Below are 23,718 nucleotides of genomic sequence, written 5' to 3'. Positions count from 1 at the left end.
CCACTGAAATGAAACTGTGATTAAAAATCTTCCAACAAACAAAAGCCCAGGACTAGACGGCTTCACACACAAATTCTATCAAACATTTAGAGAAGAACTAGCACCTATCCTTCTCAAACTCTTCCAAAATATAGCATAGGGAGGAACACTCCCAAACTCATTCTACAATGCCACCATCACACTAATACCAAAACCAGACAAAGATGTCACAAAGAATGAAAACTACAGGCCAATATCACTGATGAACATAGGTGCAACAATCCTCAACAGAATACTTGCAAACAGAATCCAACAGCACATTAAAAGGATCATACACCATGATCAAGTGGGGTTCATCCCAGGAATGCAAGGATTCTTCAATGTACACAAGTCAATCAAAGTGATAAACCATATTAACAAACTGAAGGATTAAAATTATATGATCATCTCAGTAGATGCAGAAAAAACTTTCGTGAAAATTCAACATCCAGTTATGATAAAAACCCTCCAGAAAGAAGGCATAGAGGGAACTTACAACAACACAATAAAGGCCATATATGACAAACCCACAGCCAACATCATTCTCAATGGTGAAAAACTGAAACCATTTCCTCTAAGATCAGGAACAAGACAAGGTTGTCCACTCTCACCACTATTATTCAACATAGTTTTGGAAGTTTTAGCCACAGCCGTCAGAGAAGAAAAAAATAAATGGAATCCAAATCAGAAAAGAAGAAGTAAAACTGTCACTGTTTGCAGATGACATGATACTATACATAGAGAATCCAAAAGATGCTACCAGAAAACTACTAGAGCTAGTCAATGAATTAGGTAAAGTAGCAGGATACAAAATTAATGCACAGAAATCTCTAGCATTCCTATACACTAATGATGAAAAATCTGAAACTGAAGTTAAGGAAACACTCCCATTTACCATTGCAACAAAAGAATAAAATACCTAGGAATAAACCTACCAAAGGAGACAAAATATCTGTATGCAGAAAACTATAAGACACTGTTGAAAGAAGTTAAAGATAATACAAACAGATGGAGAGCTATACCATGTTCTTGGATTGGTAGAATCAACCTTGTGAAACTGACTATACTACCCAAAGCAATCTACAGATTCAATGCAATCCCTATCACATTACCAATGGCATTTTTCACAGGACTAGAACAAAAAATTTCACAATTTGTATGGAAACACAAAAGACCCCGAATAACCAAAGCAATCTTGAGAAAGAAAAACAGAGCTGGAGGAATCGGACTCCCAGACTTCAGACTATACTACAAAGCTACGGTAATCAAGTAATCAAGACAATATGGTTCTGGCAGAAAAACAGAAATAGATAGAAGAGGATAGAAAGCCCAGAGAGAAACCCACGCACATATGGTCAACTTATTTTTGATAAAGGAGGCAAGAATGTAGAATGGTGAAAAGACAGCCTCTTCAATAAGTTGTGCTGGGAAAACTGGATAGCCACATGTAAAAGAATGAAATTAAAACAGTCCCTAACTGCATACACAAAAATAAACTCAAAATGGATTAAAGACCTAAATGTAAGGTGAGACACTATAAAACTCTTGGAGGAAAACATAGGCAGAACACTGTATGACATAAATCACAGCCAGATCCTCTTTGACCCCCCTCCTAGAGAAATGGAAATAAAAACAAAAGTGAATAAAGGGGACCTAATGAAACTTAAAAGCTTTTGCAGAGCCACGGAAACCATAAACAAGATGAAAAGACAACCCTCAGAATGGGAGAAAATATTTGCAAATGAAGCAACTGACAAAGGATTAATCTCCAAAATACGCAAGGAACTCATGCAGCTCAATATCAAAAAAACAAACAACCCAATCCAAAAATGGGTGAAAGACCTAAATAGACATTTCTCCAAAGAAGATATACAGATTGCCAACTAACACATGAAAGGATCCTCAGTATCACTAATCATTAGAGAAATGCAAATCAAAATTACAAAGAGGAACACCTCACACATGGCTCAGAATGGCCATCATCAAAAAATCTACAAATAATAAATGCTGGAGAGGGTGTGGAGAAAAGGGAACCCTTTTACACAGTTGGTGGGAATGTAAATTGATACAGCCACTATGTAGAATAGTATGGAGGTTCCTTAAAAAACTAAAAATAGAACTGCCATACGACCCAGCAATCCCACTACTGGGCATATGCCCTGAGAAAACCATAATTCAAAAAGAATCATGTACAACAATGTTCATTGCAGCATTATTTACAATAGCCAGGACATGGAAGCAACCTAAGTGTCCATTGACAGATGAATGGATAAAGAAGATGTGGCACATGTATACAATGGAATATTATTCAGCCATAAATAGAAACAAAATTGAGTTATTTGTAGTGAGGTGGATGGACCTAGAATCTGTCATACAGAGTGAAGTAAGTCAGAAAGAGAAAAACAAATACCATAAGCTAACACATATATATGGAATCTAAAAGAAAAAAGTAAATGGTTCTGAAGAACCTAGTGGCAGGACAGGAATAAAGATGCAGACGTAGAGAATGGACTTGAGGACATGGGGAGGGGGAAGTGTAAGCTGGGACGAAGCAAGAGAGTGGCTTGGACATATATACAGTAAGAAATGTAAAATAGATAGCTAGTGGGAAGCAGCCACATAGCACAGGGAGATCAGCTTGGTGCTTTGTGACCACCTAGGGGATTGGGATAGGGAGGGTGGGAAGGAGACGCAAGAGGGAGGGGATATGGGTATATATGTATATGTATAGCTGACTCACTTTGTTATAAAGCAGAAACTAACACACCGTTGTAAAGCAATTATACTCCAATAAGGATGTTTAAAAAAAAAAAGAAGTTTTTTCCCACACTTAGATGCTGGTGTGATGGTGGCAACAGTAAGCAGGGTGATTCCAGCAAGGAAGGTAAAATCAGGAGAAAAGTTAGGGCTTATTTTTGGCTTTTTACCCCTCTGGATATTGTTTACAGCTAAAGCTTTCGAGATTCTATGTTTTGTTTTGTTTTTTATTTATTATTATTTTATTTATTTATTTATTTATTTAAATATGGAATTTTATAAATTTATTTATTTTTATTTATTTATTTTTGGCTGCGTTGGGTCTTTGCTGCTGTGCACGGGCTTTCTCTAGTTGCGGCGAACGGGGCCTACTCTTCGTTGTGGTGCTTGGGCTTCTCATTGGGGTGGCTTCTCTTATTGCGGAGCATGGGCTTTAGGCACACAGGCTTCATTAGTTGTGGCACACGGGCTCAGTAGTTTTGGCTCATGGGCTCTAGAGCACAGGCTCAGTAGTTGTGGCGCATGAGCTTAGTTGCTCCGTGGCATGTGGGATCTTCCCGGACCAGGGCTCGAACCTGTGTCCCCTGCGTTGGCAGGTGGATTCTTAACCACTGTGCCATCAGGGAAGTCCCTATTTATTATTTTTTAAATTTATTTTATTTGTTTTTGGCTGCATGGGTTTTCGTTGCTGCACACGTGCTTTCTCTAGTTGCGGTGAGCGGGGGCCACTCTTCGTTGTGGTGCGCAGGCTTCTCATTGCGGTGGCTTCTCTTGCTGTGGAGCACGGCCTCTATGTACACGGGCTTCAGTAGTTGTGACACGTGGGCTCAGTAGTTGTGGCTCGCTGGCTCTAGAGCGCAGGCTCAGTAGTTGTGGCACACGGGCTTAGTTGTTCCCCACATATGGGATCTTCCTGGACCAGGGATCAATCCCATGTCTCCTCCATTTGCAGGTGGATTCTTAACCACTGTGCCATCAGAAAAGTCCCCTATGTTTTGTTTTAAAAAGAACTTGGGAAAGACTGAATTTATACTCTAGGATAGTACTGATCAATAGAAACATGAGATATAGATAACATACTATATATTAAATATTAAATATATATTTTTTACTTTTGTAGTAGTCACATTAAAAAAATTAAAATGATGAAATTAGTTTTCACAGTGTATTTTCTTTAAATCAGTATATCCAAAATATCATCATTTCAACATGTGACACTAGGCACAATTCAAGTGTTCTATAACCACATGTGGCTAATGGTGACTGTATTGGACAACACAGTTCCAGAATGAGAATTACATGCATTTTACTGACACAAACTTCAGCTTAAGTAGCATTTTATAGGGATATGAGCATTTTGAATCCCAGCTCTGGCTCTTACTATTTGGATGACCCTATGAAGTTACTTAACCTTTTTGCAGCTTAGATTTCTCATGTGTAAAACGGAGAATTAATTAATGCCTAGAGAGTTGTTTTGAGACTTAAATGAGATAATGTACATAAGATGCTAGGCATATGGGCAGTTGATAAGTCAGTAACCATCAGTATCATTAGGTTCCTCTAATGATAGTGTTTGGATAAAATTTTCAAGTTCTTCCTCAACAAGGGCTGGATGAGAACTATTAGTGAATGGGGGTGAGGCATTACCTTCTGTTTGACTTTGGTTTGGTTCTTCTTCTTTGAGATTGCCTACATCCTTTCTGGTGTCCTGTGTTGTTTGTATTTTGATTGCTTATTTTCCTCATCGGAGCTTTGCTTGTTGTTTCTTGGCTGCTGTTCTGATGTTTCACCTTCTCAAGTTCTTGACGTCTCTCATTCAGAACCCCTGTAATCAATCCTGTTTTTATGCCTAGTTCTATTTGTGACTCACTGTCTAGGCCTGATGCTTGCTTTCTGCTTCCCTAGCACCAACTCTGGTTTTGTTCTTGCTCTGCCCCAGAAAACAAACTAGGACAGATAATGCATGCTCACTGAATGCATGACAAGTGTGGGCTTTCTAAAGATTTGGTGTGATCTTCAGTACCTGTACCTAAGCCTGACAATGAATTCCTTATGGGATTTCATTTGGTACCCCAAGGGAAATTAATTTAAAGGGCTGTGTGAGTGGAAAATATCATGATATAACTCAGACATGCAAAGAGTTAATCAGAACTTAGCTTGACTTGAAAATCATGAGTGTAAAAGAAATGGTAGGGTTGTTGATGGCTTAGAGGTTTTGGAGGATTGGGCCAATTTCAGTGCCTCTTTGATTGAAATGTTGCCCAGAGTCTGGGGGAAGGTGGGAGTATAGAGTAGAGAATTAGGGTAAGAAACTTCCTGCTGCTGAGTGATTCTAAGAGTACTAATTATGGTAAATTACTATGGTTTTTTGGTTTGGTTTTTGTTTTCAAATGCAAAACTCTAAACTCAAAGAAGCTTTCCAATTCAATCTTAAATGAATGGCCCAGAAAATAAAACATAAAGTAAACATGGCTATTTTCTTTTGAAAATTGTGAGGACAGAATACGATTCAATTCAACCTTTGTGAACATCTGTACGTGCTGTAACTCCTCAGCCATGTGGGGAACTTGGAGGCAAATTACTTGTCTTATTTTTTCAAGTCCTAAAGACAAAGCAACAATCAAGTATCTGATCTTTGAAATAAATGCCTCCTAAAATAGAGTTGTTCAAATCATTGGTAGTGTTAGGGCTGCTGGTTACCCGCATTGAAGAAACACAGATGGTTCAGATCTGCACAGGGTGAGTTTATCAGGAGTGATGGCATGGCAAAGGGGGCACTAATTATGATGGGACTGAAAGTTTTTTGCTGTGCTGCATGGGGTCTTGACCTTTATCTAGTTTTAAGAGCCAGTCCAATCAATTCCTGCCTCTTTCACAGCTTTCCCTTAAATGTATTCTTTTTTCTTTAAATACATTTCAGTCTACAGCATGAATTTGGTAAGAATTCTGCTTAACCCTGGGCTAGCTCTGTAGTTGTCTTGACCAGCCTGCAAAACGTTAATGTTATTTAAGATTTCTCATGGGTATGTTTTATTTTCCAACTAAATTGGGAACTCCTTGAGGACAGGGGCTATTATTTATACCACTTTAACCCCCAGCCCTGCCCAGCGGGTGTTTGTTGATTATGTTTATCTCAGAGTCAACCTCTGGGGAGAGTGTTGTCCACTGAGTTGAGAGACAGGCGGATAGTCACAGCCTTTCAGCCCCCTGCCCGCTGCATCTTCATTTGGTTGTCCTCAGCTCACTGTACTCTGTGGAAGTCAGGAGGGTGTGACACTTTCCAGCCTTCTCTAGTTAGTCACAGGAGTTATGTTCCTAACACTCAAATTGTAATATCAATGGATAAAAATAGGAGAACATTTCTTCCCATGCTGTGGGTTGTACCCCTAAATTTCATGAATCATCTAATTAGTGCATGCCTTATGTCCTGAGGGACTGAAAGAGAAAAGAGTGTGGATGGATCTGTTTAATCAGCAGCTCCAAAACACACACACACACACACACACACACACACACACACACAGATGCTCGTGTCTGTTTGGGGGACTTGTTTTGCATTGTATTGGCAATTATTTTCACACTTGAATTTTTGACATCTGAGATTTGTCTTATGTATCCTTGTCTTTTTCCATAACCACTTTTAAGAATTATTTGTTGAATAAATGCACTAGCTTTACACATTTAAATGGCAGTATGTATATCATCTGATCCTTTCAGTGGCCAAGAAAAGTTTTCCTTAAGTAGATTCCTCTCAGTGACTATTCCAAACTTTCACCACTGTCTTCAAGACCCTACTCAACTTTTCCACTTTGATTTTCCACAGCTTACTGTGCCTTTTCATTTATGGAAAACTAGAAGCCTTTAGATGTGACCACTCTCAATTCTTCCTTTCTCCCATTCTATAAATATTGAGTGAGTTGTTTCCAATCTCTTTATTATTCTTTGCTGCATTTGCCACTGCTATTTAATTCCTTCCCACATGACTCTCTATTCCCCATTGGCTGCCTAACTCTTGCTCCCTCTTGGCACTTCTCACGCCTCTGTGTCTTTGGTGTAGGCATCTTTTCCTTTGCTTCTCCTTAAATATTGGCAGTTTTCTAGGGATTGACCTTCTACAGCTCTGCTAATGCCAAACTCTTTGCTGTTTGATCATATCATGCCTCTCAGTCCTAACCTCCACCCCACACACATCCATATGCGCTGACTCTCAAATGTGTATTTCTAATCTAGAGGCTCAAAATCTCATAGAAAAATGTCCTGCTGCTCAGCTTTACCTGTATGGAGGGTGTGTGCCTTACTTACCCTTGCATCTCCAGGCACTATTAGGGTGCTCTAAAATTGCATGCTTTTTCTTATACTTCGGTAACTCACCTCCATTTTTACAGACAAGTAAATAGAACCTTGAAAATGTTGTGACTTCAAGGTCAAAATGCTCGGTGCAGTTTACAGATTCATGACTGACTACTTGTCCTGTGTAGGGCCTTGGATGCCTTTCTCTCCAGATTTCCTGATATGTGAATATCCTTCATTGTGTCCATGGGATTACAAACTGTCATCTCTGGTAACTCTCCGACAGTGAAATGTAGGCTCCTTCACGCTTGCTGAAATTGCATTGTTGGATCACTCTAGGATTAAAAATTACACTTCAGGCCAGGGAATAAACTGACTTTGGGGAAAAATTAGTATCAGTTTGGCTTATATTTGTAAAGAATGCAACATTCTGATCATACAGTGAAATATAGAGATAGGAAAGACCATGAGACACCATCTAGTTCATTCCTTCATTCTCAGATATAGGCAAAACTATGTCTGTGCTGCTCTGTAAAGAGATTTCCCCAAGTTTACATGAAATAAGTTCATGTTCTCTAATGATATTATATTCAGTGGATCGTCTTTTGGTGTTTGATTTTGGGAGTGTGGGGTGATGGTTCTTGACAGACAGAGTTCTGGGACATTCTAGCAGCACGTGTCACTGGGTTTGACACTTTCAGAATTTATATTCTGCGTATTTTCCAGAGCCCCCCTGGAATCCATGTCCTTGTCATAGGATTTGTGACCTATAACCTGCAGACGGTGACATTCTGCAGTGTGGTGGAATATAGGTGACTCTTCCATATTTCCAAGTTAGCATTCAATGTTTAGAATAGTTATGCTTTTTCTTGACAACCCATCAAGGACCAAATTCATGTCTTTGCAGTTACTCTGAATCAGATAGTATACTTTCTTTGTTAAAAGGGAGATTAAAAGTAGTAAAGATGTATGTTAACAACATGATTACTGAACTTAGGCTTTTTCCATGTATACTCAGATGAATTGATAAAGCATTGAAAAAGAACTTTGTGGCCTCTATGTGAGAGTGTGTCTGTGTGCCTCGTAGCAATAGACAGATGTCAAAGGCATTTCGTTCAGGGACTTAATAAAATAAGTGTTAGCCTTTTGGTAATTTTTGAAAAGCTATTATCCCCTGTGTCTGAGAGAGGAATTCTGCATTATGCTTTGCTTTCATAACTGAGGAGGACAAGAGCCTTTTTTTCTAATTAAAATCTCATTTCATACTAATTTGATATGAGGAAATTTTTCTTGGAGACTTCCACAGTCTTTAATATATGTAACAGTGATCTGTCTGCTGATACTGAGACTCTGGTGGTACAAATTCTGTGCATTTATTTAGCACTTTTCTAGTTTACATATTCATTTATGTACAGTAGTGAACTTGATCCTCAATGTTAATGAAATAATATCAAGACCGTCTTACCTTTTGAGAGGTTAAGCTAATGATTTATTTTCCTTAATTTGGATCATCATTATTATAGCTATTTATAACTCTCAAAATTAGTATCTTGATGTTAAGGTAATAGTAATGTTGGGTTACTGAACTATAGTTTCAAAAGAACTGACAATTTATTGCTTTTTCATTCATGGTACTTCTTATGTCATTTCAAGTAATTAGCACACTTATTAAAAGGCCTGGCAATGGCTTAGGCTTTTGAACAATAATATAATCTCTTACTCTAGGAGAAGATAAGAGACTACATTTTTCAGACAGTCATAAAATAGTCCTCTTACACTGTAGGAATCTCATGTACTGCTGAATTAGGTACAGTAATTCTCTGTGAAACAGAATAATACTTGTTGGCTATATTCCTAGATTTAACCAATTAATTGTTATGAAATGGAGAACCAGAAGATGAAAAAAACAAAACTCTTAACTCTCCATTGGGTACTGAATGTACACTTTCTTCTGACTTCTTTTTAGCATCTAATTTTTAATGGCAACCTGCTGAAGATATTACACTAAAAAATACCTTGGTTGGTAAATAAAATCAACATGGTAGAGTTTCGTACTTTTTCATTGACTCAAAGAATTGAGGCCAATGAAACATTTATTTAATAAACCTTTCAGCATACTGAAATTTTGTAAGTACAACTGCTTTTTTAGTCTCATTCATTTTATGCTCAGGCCAATAGTTATAGTGTGCTTTTTGCCAATGCAACAGAAATCATTCCATGGTTACTGTAACCTGGTTGAAAATTATAAAAATAAGAATTTATTTATTGAAGTGTTTTCTTTTGTGCTATATATGTTGCCCACTTTATCTTGGTTGATCATCAGTGGGGTTAGTATTATTCGCATTTTATCTAAGAGAAAACTAAGGCTCTAAACTAAGTCCCTAAACTACTACAGGGCTTATTTTATAACCCTAGCACCTAGTACAGCCTCTAGGACAGAATATTTGATGAGGAAAGATATATAAAATGCTCAAGTACAAACTAGTGAGAGGCAGGGCCAAATTTTAAACATATATAAAAACTCTCTATACTCCACTTTTCTACTCTGCCTGTTAAATACCCGAGTTTCAGGGGGAGTTTGTCCCACCAGGAAAAAAAAAAATAAGGCATTTTTCATCCAAATGTCCAAATTTTTATATTGAAGATTGTTTACCTTCAACCTGGTACTGTGACTGCAAAGCCAGGGGGGCCTTTGCGTGTGTTATGTCTTTAGAACATCACCATTAATTGCCAGTGTATTGATGCAGATCAAATTTGTATTTTTTTTCACCTTATTAGAAATGTAGTTGATATAGAAGGATGCTTTGAGGTTTCTACTTCTAATTAATTGCCAGTGTATTGATGCAGATCAAATTTGTATTTTTTTTCACCTTATTAGAAATGTAGTTGATATAGAAGGATGCTTTGAGGTTTCTACTTCTAACTTCTATGACGTGTCAGTTTTTTAGTGTCTCAAAAGCATGGCTTTAAAGTTGCAGAAATCTTTAGTAATTTGTGGTGATGGATATTGAAAAGTACAGCAGGACTTTCCAAAAGCGAGGCATTTGTCTCAAATCACTTAGACTACTATTGTTCCATTGTCTGAAAGGCAGGTAATTTAATGAGTGTAAATTACGATTGACTTTGTAGAGAAGAGCCTTTGCTCTTGAACTTCCTCAGAAGTAAAAATAAATGTGAAATTTTCAACTTCATGAGTGCAATTGCATTTTTGACTCATGTAATGGTTGACGTACAGAGAAACTATAGAGATTTAAAATCACTGTGTTTTAATATTAGAGAGTAGCCCACAAATCAAGCAATTTCTCCAAGACTGTTAAATCTGACATTAAAATAAAAAAGAATTCAGGGCCTTTTTTGAGAATGGCTATCGGGTATCAGAAGGAGAGGCTTTATAAAATTTTTTTCTTTCATAAATATTTACTGAGTGCCTACTACGTGCCAGCCACTGTTCTCGACCCAGCAGCATGGACCCCAGTGGTGAATAAGGCAGAAAAAGTTCTTCACATGGAACTTAGATGCTGGTGGTAGGAATCAGAAAATATACAAACAAATGCACAAATACGTTATTATTGATAGTGCTGTTCATTGGATGGAAATCAACTGGGTGGTAAGCTCTACATGATAGTCAGGAAACCCTCTAGGAAAAGATTAAATTTGAACAGAGAGCTGAAGAATGAGGGAATGAGGGGTACTTCCAGGTAGAGGAACAAGGCAGTGTAGAGGACTTGAGGACTTGAGTTTGGCATTTTTAGAAAGGAGGTGAGTGGGAGGGAGAAGGATCAGTGGTCAAATGGCAGAGGTAGAATAGGCCAGATCACAAATAGCCTATGAGGTCATGGTCAGGAATTGGGATTTTATTCTGAGTAATAACAGTACATTGGTAGTGCAATGGAAAATTTTAAGTGGTAACTTTTGCATATAAAAAAGAAATGGTGGCTCTGTAGGTTATTAGGAGAAAAAAATTCTATGGTGAAAGAGTGGAAGCAGAGAAGTCAGATAGGACGCCATTGTAGTAGTGAAGGCCAGACTTGGACAAGAATGGAGGTGGAAAAAAGTGGGTGGATTTAATGTATACTTAAGATGTTGAGCATAGGATGTGCTGAAAGATTGGAAATGGGAGAGAGAGAAAGGGAGGGATCACAAGTGACTTCGGAATTTTTCACTTGACCAGATGGTGGTACAATGAATGATAGGAGAGAAGTAGTGGGTGGGAGAGAAGGATGGAAATGCGTAACTCCACTTTTTAGGTTTGAGATATCTATTAGCCATCTACTTGGAGATGCTGCATTTTCTTTTCTTTTCTTTTCTGGCTGTGCTGCGCGGCTTGCCGGATCTTAGTTCCCCCACCAGGGATTGAACCCGGGCCCTTGGCAGTGAACGTGCTGCATCCTAACCACTGGACCGCCAGGGAATTCCCTAATTTTTCAATTGAATATGAAAGTATAGCTCAGGTTAAGATGTCAGGGTTGGAGGAAAATTTTCTGAATGAACAGTGAGGAGATCATCTTAAAGTCATGGGGCTGGGTGAGGTCATTTGGGGATACCTTGCAGACAAAGAAGAAGGCTCCAACAGAGCCTTGAGGCACTGGGATAACCATTCAGAGGTCAGCCAGAAGAGCAAATATCAGCCAAGCACCCTGAGAATGAGAGGCCAATAAGGTAGTAGGAGAACCAAGAATGCAAGGGTGTTCGATGCCTCACTCCCAGAAGAGGGAAAGTGTTTCAAAACAAAGGGTAGGCTCAGTTGTGTTTATGCCACAGAGAGGCCAGTGAGGACAACGAATTTAACTCTAGCATAGGAAGTGGTTTCTGTGCTGTTTTTTGAACTGAGCATTGAAAGTATGCCATCTCCAGCTTTGAGTAGGATGGACATATAGAAAGTAGTCATGGTATTGATATCTTACTTTAAAGGTAGTGACAGGGCTTCCCTGGTGGCGCAGTGGTTGAGAATCTGCCTGCCAATGCAGGGGACACGGGTTCGAGTCCTGGTCTGGGAAGATTCCCACATGCCGTGGACCAACTGGGCCCGTGAGCCACGATTACTGAGCCTGCGCGTCTGGAACCGGTGCTCCGCAACAAGAGAGGCCGCGATAGTGAGAGGCCCGTGCACCGCGATGAAGAGTGGCCCCCACTTGCCACAACTAGAGAAAGCCCTCACACAGAAACGAAGACCCAACACAGCCAAAAATTTAAAAAAAAAAAAAAAAAAAGGTAGTGACGCTTAGTCACTTTTTAAATGTAAAGCTGTTAACTGAGGTGATATATTTTCCCCTGATTCCATAGTTTGGCTAGAATTCTTAGACTGTATTATTTTGTAGATAGCATGGATTTAATAGGTTACCAAGAGGCTAGATGCCTATAGTACCACACCAGAAAAATATAGGATCTTTAATGTTAATGCCCATGGCTAAATCAGTAGGTTGCAATGAAAGAGTTTAAGTGGCAGAGGTGTAGATCTGGAAGCCATATCCATAGTCATAGGTGCTGTGAAAGTCATTAAAACTGTGTTTGCTAGAAGTTGTACTGCTTTCTTAGTTGTGTGCATTAAAGAGGTAAAATTTGAAAAAAAAAAAAAAAAAGAGGTAAAATTTGATGCCTATGCATAAAAATATTCAAAGAAACAGACCCCATTCTCAGAAATGTATCATGGCACATCTGTGGGAGGATGTATAGCTGTGTAATCAACATCATTAACTGACATGGTTTAACAATCTAAAATTGTCTCTTGGTGCTGTGGGAGATATAATGTAACAAAGCTATATGAATCCAAAGTGTTTTATTGGTATGGTACCTTTAATTCAACTTTAAATCCTGTTGTATTTCTTCTAATCTTATCTGAGAAAAATAATTTTTATAGGCCAAGTACATCTGCTTTCTTCAAATGACCTCTTGAAAAATATCATGGCGTTTGCATTATACTTACATTGTTTATATGTCCTTTTCTGCTATACGAATACCACATATTTATTTTGCCACAGTTAGCAAGTGATAATAAAATTTAGAGAATGTTTTTCAACCAAAAAAGTGGAAAATAGAATTTAAAATTATTTTAGAAAGTGAAATTGAACAGTTGAAACTTAAAAAACAAATCAAGTTTGGCAACATTAGAATAATTCTACTTAGAAAATAGACAGAATGCTATTGGGAAAATATTCTCAGTCCAATGGACATATGTAGGAATATATTTTAGAAAGATCATGAAAAGTGACTAGCAGCTTCTTAAAAGAAAATCTAACATGCTTCTTATAAAGTAGACCAGAAACTGGTAATCACATCTACAACTTAAAATTCAGTACTGGCTGGCTAATTTAATGAAAAAACTTGATGTGATCTTGGTGCCTCAGTGATGGAAACAAAGGAATAATCCTGAATGCTTACTTTAAAACCTATTACCTGTTCAGAAATTAATGAATATCAGAGAAAACCATGAAGTTAAAAAAAATAAGCATCATATAAAAAGATATCAGCTGGGGGCTTCCCTGGTGGTGCAGTGGTTGAGAATCTGCCTGCCAGTGCAGGGGACACGGGTTTGAGCCCTGGTCCAGGAAGATCCCACATGCCGTGGAGCGGATAAGCCTGTGCACCACAACTACCGAACCTGTGCTATAGAGTCCGTAAGCCACATATACTGAGCCTGCATGCCACAACTACTGAAATCCGCGTGCCTAGAGCCTGTGCTCCGCAACAAGAGAAGCCACCGCAATGAGAAGCCCGTGCACCGCAACGAAGAGTAGCCCCCCTCTCGCCACAACTAGAGAAAGCCCGCATGCAGCAGCAAAGACCAAACACAGCCAAAAATAAATAAATAAATAAATTTATTAAAAAACAGATATCAGTGAATGTAATGTTATATGCTAACTGTATCTCAATAAAAAATAATTGGTCTTAAGTAACAATCAGGGAAATGCAAATTAAGACCAAAATGGGTACCATTTTATACCCACTAGAATGCAAAAAAATATAGAAGCTTTTCTATATCAAATGTTGGCAAGTGTGTGGAGTAATGGAAACTCAAACAGTGCTGCTAATGGGGATGTAAATTAGGATAGCTACTTTTGAAAACAATTTAGTATCATCTTGTGAAGTAATCACATGCATTCCCTATGACCAACAATTCTTTTCTTACGTATAAATCCTAGAGAAACTTTTAACACATGTGAACCAGGAGACATGTATAAGAATATTTCTAGTTGTATTATGTACAATGGCAAAAATACAACAACAGAAACCCCTAGGAACAACCTAAATTTCCATTGACAAGAAATGGATGAGTATATTTTGCTAAAATCACACAAGGGATTATTTAACTGTGAAAGTGAATGAATTACAGTTGGATGCAACAACATAAACACATCTTTGAAACATAATGCTGAGTGAAAAAAAGCAAGTTTCAGGAGATTACACACAGTATGATATCATATTTATAAAGCTCAAACCAAGCAAATTGAATTAACACATTGGTTAGGAATACATATATACCTGCTAAAGTTAATTTTTAGAAAGGAAGTTAGTGATTACTTTTGGATGAAGAGAAGCAGGAGGGGAACTGGGAAAATAGCTTTAAGAGCAGTTGTAATTTTTTTGTTCTTAAATTGGTGATGGGTTTAGTAGGTGGTGGTTCACGTTTATTCTTCTTCCTGACTCTACGTACATTACCTGTTTTTCTATGTATCAAATAGTATAGAAAAGTAATATCTCATGAAATCAAGTATTATTGGAATCATCTTTTTTTTTTTTTAAACATCTTTATTGAAGTATAATTGCCTTACAATGGTGTGTTAGCTTCTGCTTTATAACAAAGTGAATCAGTTATACACATACAATATGTTCCCATTTCTCCTCCCTCTTGCATCTCCCTCCCTCCCACCCTCCCCATCCCACCCCTCTAGGTGGTCACAAAGCACCGAGCTGATCTCCCTGTGCTATGAGGCTGCTTCCCACTAGTTATCTGTTTTACATTTGGTAGTGTATATATGTCCATGACACTCTCTTACCCTGTCACATCTCACCCCACCCCCTCCCCATATCCTCAAGTCCATTCTCTAGTAGGTCTGTGTCTTTATTCCCGTCTTGCCACTAGGTTCTTCATGGCCTTTTTTTTTTTTTTTTTTTTCCTTAGATTCCGTATATATGTGTTAGCATACTGTATTTGTTTTTCTCTTTCTGACTTACTTCACTCTGTATGACAGACTCTAACTCCATCCACCTCATTACAAATACCTCCATTTCATTTCTTTTTATGGCTGAGTAATATTCCATTGTATATATGTGCCACATCTTCTTTATCCATTCATCTGTCGATGGACATTTAGGTTGCTTCCATGTCCTGGCTATTGTAAATAGAGCTGCAATGAACATTTTGGTACATGACTCTTTTTGACCTATGGTTTTCTCAGGGTATATGCCCAGTATTGGGATTGCTGGGTCGTATGGTAGTTCTATTTGTAGTTTTTTAAGGAACCTCCATACTGTTCTCCATAGTGGCTGTATCAATTTACATTCCCACCAACAGTGCAAGAGTGTTCCCTTTCCTCCACACCCTCTCCAGCATTTATTGTTTCTAGATTTTTTGATGATGGCCATTCTGACCGGTGTGAGATGATATCTCATTGTAGTTTTGATTTGCATTTCTCTAATGATTAATGATGTTGAGCATTCTTTCATGTGTCTGTAGGCCATCTGTATATCTTCTTTGGAGAAATGTCTATTTAGGTCTTCTGCCCATTTTTGGATTGGGTTGTTCGTTTTTTTGTTATTGAGCTGCATGAGCTGCTTGTAAATCTTGGAGATTAATCCTTTGTCAGTTGCTTCATTTGCAAATATGGAAATATTTTCTCCCATTCTGAGGGTTGTCTTTTGGTCTTGTTTATGGTTTCCTTTGCTGTGCAAAAGCTTTTAAGTTTCATTAGGTCCCATTTGTTTATTTGTGTTCTTATTTCCATTTCTCTGGGAGCTGGGTCAAAAAGAATCTTGCTGTGATGTATGTCATAGAGTGTTCTGCCTATGTTTTCCTCTAAGAGTTTGATAGTGTCTGCCCTTACACTTAGGTCTTTAATCCATTTTGAGTTTATTTTTGTGCATGGTGTCAGGGAGTGTTCTAATTTCATACTTTTACATGTACCTGTCCAATTTTCCCAGCACCACTTATTGAAGAGGCTGTCTTTTCTCCACTGTATATGCTTGCCTCCTTTATCAAAGATAAGGTGACCATATGTGTGTGGGTTTATCTCTGGGCTTTCTATCCTGTTCCATTGATCTATATTTCTGTTTTTGTGCCAGTACCAAACTGTCTTGATTACTGAAGCTTTGTATTATAGTCTGAAGTCAGGGAGCCTGATTCCCCCAGCTCCATTTTTCGTTCTCAAGATTGCTTTGGCTATTCGGGGTCTTTTGTGTTTCCATACAAATTGTGAAATTTTTTGTTCTAGTTCTGTGAAAAATGCCAGTGGTAGTTTGATAGGGATTGCATTGAATCTGTAGATTGCTTTGGGTAGTAGAGTCATTTTCACAATGTTGATTCTTCCAATCCAGGAACATGGTATATCTCTCCATCTATTTGTATCATCTTTAATTTCTTTCATCAGTGTCTTATAATTTTCTGCATACAGGTCTTTTGTCTCCTTAGGTAGGTTTATTCCTAGATATTTTATTCTTTTTGTTGCAATGGTAAACGGGAGTGTTTTCTTAATTTCACTTTCAGATTTTTCGTCATTAGTGTATAGGAATGCCAGAGATTTCTGTGCATTAATTTTGTATCCTGCTACTTTACCAAATTCATTGATTAGCTCTAGGAGTTTTCTGGTACCATCTTTAGGATTCTCTATGTATAGTATCATGTAATCTGCAAACAGGGACAGCTTTACTTCTTCTTTTCTGTTTTGGATTCCTTTTATTTCTTTGTCTTCTCTGTTTGCTGTGGCTAACACTTCCAAAACTATGTTGAATAATAGTGGTGAGAGTGGGCAACCTTGTCTTGTTCCTGATCTTAGTGGAAATGGTTTCAGTTTTTCACCATTGAGGACAATGTTGGCTGTGGGTTTGTCATATATGGCCTTTATTATGTTGAGGAAAGTTCCCTCTATGCCTACTTTCTGCAGGGCTTTTATCATAAATGGGTGTTGAATTTTGTCGAAAGGTTTCTCTGCATCTATTGAGATGATCATATGGTTTTTCTCCTTCAATTTGTTAATATGGTGTATCACGTTGATTGATTTGCGTATATTGAAGAATCCTTGCATTCCTGGGATAAACCCCACTTGATCATGGTGTATGATCCTTTTAATGTGCTGTTGGATTCTGTTTGCTAGTATTTTGTTGAGGATTTTTGCATCTATGTGCATCAGTGATATTGGCCTGTAGTTTTCTTTCTTTGTGACATCTTTGTCTGGTTTTGGTATCAGGGTGATGGTGGCCTCGTAGAATGAGTTTGGGAGTGTTCCTCCCTCTGCAATATTTTGGAAGAGTTTGAGAAGGATAGGTGTTAGCTCTTCTCTAAATGTTTGATAGAATTCGCCTGTGAAGCCATCTGGTCCTGGGCTTTTGTTTGTTGGAAGGTTTTTAATCACAGTTTCAATTTCAGTGCTTGTGATTGGTCTGTTCATATTTTCTATTTCTTCCTGGTTCAGTCTCGGCAGTTTGTGCATTTCTAAGAATCTGTCCATTTCTTCCAGGTTGTCCATTTTATTGGCATAGATTTGCTTGTAGTAATCTCTCATGATCTTTTGTATTTCTGCAGTGTCAGTGGTTACTTCTCCTTTTTCGTTTCTAATTCTATTGATCTGAGTCTTCTCCCTTTTTCTCTTGATGAGTCTGGCTAATGGTTTATCAATTTTGTTTATCTTCTCAAAGAACCAGCTTTTAGTTTCATTGATTTTTGCTATTGTTTCCTTCATTTCTTTTTCATTTATTTCTGACCTGATCTTTATAATTTCTTTCCTTCTGCTGGCTTTGGGGGTTTTTTGTTCTTCTTTCTCTAATTGCTTTAGGTGCAAGGTTAGGTTGTTTATTCGAGATGTTTCCTGTTTCTTGAGGTAGACTTGTATTGCTATAAACTTCCCTCTTAGCACTGCTTTTGCTGCGTCCCATAGGTTTTGGGTCGTCGTATCTCCATTGTCATTTGTTTCTAGGTATTTTTTGATTTCCCCTTTGATTTCTTCAGTAATCACTTCGTTATTAAGTAATGTATTGTGTAGCCTCCATGTGTTTGTATTTTTTCCAGATCTTTTCCTGTAATTGATATCTAGTCTCATAGCGTTGTGGTCGGAAAAGATACTTGATACGATTTCAATTTTCTTAAATTTGCCAAGGCTTGATTTGTGACCCAAGATATGATCTATCCTGGAGAATGTTCCATGAGCACTTGAGAATAATGTGTATTCTGTTGTTTTTGGGTGGAATGTCCTATAAATATCAATTAAGTCCATATTGTTTAATGTATCATTTAAAGCTTGTGTTTCCTTATTTATTTTCATTTTGGATGATCTGTCCATTGGTGAAAGTGGGGTGTTAAAGTCCCCTACTATGATTGTGTTGCTGTCGATTTCCCCTTTTATGGCTGTTAGTATTTGCCTTATGTATTGAGGTGCTCCTATGTTGGGTGCATAAATATTTACAATTGTTATACCTTCCTCTTGGATCGATCCCTTGATCATTATATAGTGTCCTTCTTTGTCTCTTGTAATAGTCTTTATTTTAAAGTCTATTTTGTCTAATATGAGAATTGCTACTCCAGCTTTCTTTTGATTTCCATTTGCATGGAATATCTTTTTCCATCCCCTCACTTTCAGTCTGTATGTGTCTCTAGGTCTGAAGTGGGTCTCTTGTAGACAGTATATATATGGGTCTTGTTTTTGTATCCATTCAGCCAGCCTGTGTCTTTTGGTGGGAGCATTTAATCCATTTACATTCAAGGTAATTATCGATATGTATGTTCCTATTCCCATTTTCTTAAATGTTTTGGGTTTGTTCTTGTAGGTGTTTTCCTTCTCTTGTGTTTCTTGCCTAGAGAAGTTCCTTTAGCATTTGTTGTAAAGCTGGTTTGGTGGTGCTGAACTCTCTCAGCTTTTGCTTGTCTGTAAAGGTTTTAATTTCTCCATCGAATCTGAATGAGATCCTTGCTGGGTAGAGTAATCTTGGTTGTAGGTTTTTCTCCTTCATCACGTTAAGTATATCCTGCCACTCCCTTCTGGCTTGCAGAGTTTCTGCCGAAAGATCAGATGTTAACCTTATGGGGATTCCCTTGTGTGTTATTTGTTATTTTTCCCTTGCTGCCTTTAATATGTTTTCCATATATTTAATTTTTGACAGTTTGATTAATATGTGTCTTGGTGTGTTTCTCCTTGGGTTTATCCTGTATGGGACTCTCTGTGCTTCCAGGACTTGATTAACTATTTCCTTTCCCATATTAGGGAAGTTTTCAACTATAATCTCTTCAAATATTTTCTCAGTCCCTTTCTTTTTCTCTTCTTCTTCTGGGACCCCTATAATTTGAATGTTGGTGCGTTTAATGTTGTCCCAGAGGTCTCTGAGACTGTCCTCAGTTCTTTTCATTCTTTTTTCTTTATCCTGCTCTGCAGTAGTTATTTCCACCATTTTATCTTCCAGGTCACTTATCCTTTCTTCTGCCTCAGTTATTCTGCTATTGATCCCATCTGGAGTATTTTTAATTTCATTTATTGTGTTTTTCATCATTGCTTGGTTCCTTTTTAGTTCTTCTACGTCCTTGTTAAATGTTTCTTGCATTTTGTCTATTCTATTTCCAAGATTTTGGATCATCCTTACTATCATTATTCTGAATTCTTTTTCAGGTAGACTACCTATTTCCTCTTCATTTGTTAAGTCTGGTGTTTTTTGACCCTGCTCCTTCATCTGCTGTGTGTTTTTCTGTCGTCTCATTTTGCTTATCTTACTGTGTTTGGGGTCTCCTTTTCACAGGCTGCAGGTTTGTAGTTTCCGTTGTTTTTGGTATCTGTCCCCAGTGGCTAAGGTTGGTTCAGTGGGTTGTGTAGGCTTCCTGGTGTAGGGAACTAGTGCCTGAGCTCTGGTGGATGAGGCTGGATCTTGTCTTTCTGGTGGGCACGTCCACGTCTGGTGGTGTATTTTGGGGTGTCTGTGGCCTTATCATGATCTTAGGCAGCCTCTCTGCTAATGGGTGGGGCTGTGTTCCTGTCTTGCTAGTTGTTTGGCATAGGGTGTCCAGCACTGTAGCTTGCTGGTCGTTGAGTGAAGCTGGGTCTTGATGTTGAGATGGAGATCTCTGAGAGATTTTCGCCGTTTGGTATTACGTGGAGCTGGGAGGTCTCTTGTGGACCAGTGTCCTGAAGTTGGCTCTCCCAACTCAGAGGCACGTCCCTGATGCCTGGCTGGAGCACCGAGAGCCTTTCGTCCACACGGCTCAGAGTAAAAGGGAGAAAAAATAGAAAGAAAGAAAGAGGCTATAATATAGTGAAGTAAAATAAAGCTATTGTAAAGCAAAGCTATACAGACAAAATCTCACCCAGAAACATATACATATAGACTCACAAAAAAAAAGAAAAGGGGAAAAATTAATATACCCTGCTCCCAAAGTCCACCTCCTGAATTTGGGATGATTCGTTGTCTATTCAGTTATTCAACAGATGCAGGCACATCAAGTTGTTTGTGGAGTTTTAATCCGTTGCTTCTGAGGCTGCTGGGAGACATTTCCCCTTCTCTTCCCTGTTCGCACAGCTCCTGGGGTTCAGCTTTGGATTTGGACCCGCCTCTGCGTGTAGGTAGCCTGAGGGCGTCTATTCCCCGCCCAGACAGGACGGGTTTAAAGGAGCAGCTGCTTCGGGGGCTCTGGCTCACCCAGGCCGCGGGGAGGGAGGGGTACGGAGGAGGCGGGGCGAGCCTGCGGCGTCAGAGGCCGGCGTGACGTTGCAGCAGCCTGAGGCGTGCAGTGCGTTCTCCCGGGGAAGTTGTCCCTGGATCACGGGACCCTGGCAGTGGTGGGCTGCACGGGCTCCCGGGAGGGGCGGTGTGGAGAGTGACCTGTGCTCGCACACAGGCTTTTTGGAGGCAGCAGCAGCAGCCCCAGCGTCTCACGCCCGTCTCTGGGGTCCGCGCTGATAGCCGCGGCTCGCGCCCTTCTCTGGAGTTCGTTTAGGCGGCGCTCTGAATCCCCTCTCCTCGCGCACTAGGAAACAAAGAGGGAAGAAAAAGTCTCTTGCCTCTTCGGCAGCTGCAGACTTTTTCCCCGGACTCCCTCCCGGCTAGCTGTGGTGCACTAACCCCTTCAGGCTGTGTTCACGCCGCCAACCCCAGTCCTCTCCCTGCGATCCGACCGAAGCCTGAGCCTCAGCTCCCAGCCCCGCCTGCCCCGGCGGCTGAGCAGACAAGCCTCTCGGGCTGCTGTGTGCTGGTCGGCACCAATCCTCTGTGCGGGAACCTCTCCGCTTTGCCCTCCGCACCCCTGTGGCTGCGCTCTCCTCCGTGGCTCCGAAGCTTCCCCCCTCTGCCACCCGCAGTCTCTGCCCGTGAAGGGGCTTCCTAGTGCGTGGAAATCTTTCCTCCTTCACAGCTCCCTCCCACTGGTGCAGGTGCCGTCCCTATTCTTTTGTCTCTGTTATTTCTTTTTTCTTTTGCCCTACCCAAGTACAGGGGGAGTTTCTTGCCTTTTTGGAGGTTGGACGTTTTCTGCCAGCGTTCAGTGAGTGTTCTGTAGGAGCAGTTCCACGTGTAGATGTATTTCTACTGTATCTGTGGGAAGGAAGGTGATCTCCGCGTCTTACTCTTCCGCCATCTTCTCTCCTCCCTATTGGAATCATCTTGACCAACAACAGAGATAAAGTACTACCTAGGGTACCATGTTCTCAGGTAACTATATCCTCCATTTGCTGTTTATATCACAAATAACTTGATGGCAAGCAAAAGAAGAGAACATAGATAATACAGTTACGTCTCCCTTTGAAAGCTTAGCTCAGGTACTGGGGTCTTTCAGAAATCAGTGTATATATTTAGCATTTCCACTGACAATGAGACACGTTGTTCAAAGCCTGCTGAGGCCTCTCTCTTTCTTCCTTCATTCAATTTTCAAAGTACTGGCAAGATAAGAATAAAGAAAATCAAATAAATTATCTGCCAAAAGGCTCACCTGTAAGGTATAGGCAAATAGTGTAGGAGTACTGATTAAAACGAGCAGATTGCAATGCTGAAAACCGAAACCTCTCTAAGCACAGAGATTGGCAAAGCAAGAGATTCCAGTATTTGAAGTGGCCCCATAATATCAGGAACAATGATGTGAATGTGAATCCAAGCACTTGTTGAGTGCTGTGTATTTAACTGAAGAGATAATTGTATGCAAGTCTATGGAATCCCTGGGCAGATAAAAAACGTGGAGTTTGGTCGATTATTAAATATTTCATAATGTTTTTTACATTTCTGAGAGTATAATATAATTAGATCTTGGCTTAGTTTGTGCTTTTGACTGCCATTGTTAATCTTTTTCATTCCAGAATTTTATTAACTCATAACCCCAGAGTTATTACTTTCCTTGTGCATTTCATACTTAGCTTCAGCCAAGTTTAAGGCTGTAATTGCTAAAGAAAGAAATGAAAAAATAGAATAAATAACTGGCTCCCCGTTGACTCATCTATGAGCATAGATTTTTAGGTACCATCCTCTTGATCCACCAACATTTAGTAGTTGTATTCCTTCCCTCCCTAACCTTTGTATCATCCCCTTCCTTCCTTTCTCCCTCCCTTCTTTCTCACACTCTCCTCTATCTTCTCTCTCTTCAGTTGCTGTTTAGATTTGTAGTCTTATGTCTTATGAAATCCCTATTCACAAGGCAATACTTTTGGCAGGAAGGTGTAACTTCTCAGTAAAATTAAACACTTGAGGAATTTGCATAATCTGTTCTCTAATACCTTAGATTAGAACATTAGATTACCAGATTGCCTAGTAATGCCTTCCTTCATTCTTTCATTCACTCATTCGTCCAATAAACACATCTATTGAGTACCTAGTATGTGGCAGTGCTGTTGTGGACTTCTCGGATACAACTATGCTGAATAGCATAGGTCCAGCCTCTGAGAATTCCCTTTATGAAGAGCTTGCCCCGATTTATAATTTAGAGGTGTAGGCTGTCAAATATCTGAACTGTCAACGTTATTTAAAATAAGCATGGGTGTTATTCTAGGGAATATTGACCTTTGTGAATCCCTCTCTGACTCTCCACTCCATTGTATTTGTGTTGACTTTGAAACCCTTGAGTAAATCCCAGGTATCAAGTCTTAAATTGATTGCAGCATTATTTACAGTGACCAAGACGTAGAAACAATCTCAGAGTCTGTCAGTGGATGAATGGATAAAGAAAACGTGGTATATACATAGCGCAGAATATTATTCAGCCGTAAACAGAAGGAAATCCTGCTCTTTGTGACAACATGGGTGAACCTTGACGGCATTATGGTAAATGAAATGTCAGACAAAGAAAAACAAATACTGTATGATTTCACTTATGTGTGGAATCCAAAGAAGCTAAAATAATAGAAATTGAGAGTAGGTTGGTGGCTGTAAGGGGGTAGGGGGCAGGGGAAATGAGGAGGTGTTAGTCAAAGGGTACAGACTTCCAGTTACATGATAAATAATTTCTGTGGATCTAATGTACAGCATGGTGGCTGTAGTTAACAA

General features: G+C 39.2%; 1 protein-coding gene and 1 long non-coding RNA gene across 4 annotated transcripts in view; both read left to right on the top strand.

Annotated features, from left to right (window-relative positions):
- TAFA2 (TAFA chemokine like family member 2) overlaps positions 1–23,718 on the top strand; it is a 587,396-nt gene that overhangs the window by 367,976 nt on the left and 195,702 nt on the right. The gene's annotated exons all lie outside the window — the stretch shown is intronic.
- LOC309609594 lies at positions 9,903–12,644 on the top strand. The gene is made up of 2 exons (XR_014233498.1): positions 9,903–11,976; positions 12,277–12,644. It is a non-coding gene; the product is annotated as an uncharacterized lncRNA (long non-coding RNA).

The sequence above is a fragment of the Balaenoptera borealis genome (assembly GCF_965194805.1).
Source record: "Balaenoptera borealis genome assembly, chromosome: 13".
Lineage (NCBI taxonomy): Eukaryota > Metazoa > Chordata > Mammalia > Artiodactyla > Balaenopteridae > Balaenoptera > Balaenoptera borealis.
Note: the sequence above shows the minus strand (reverse complement) of the source record. Positions and strands in the feature narration are given on the sequence as shown.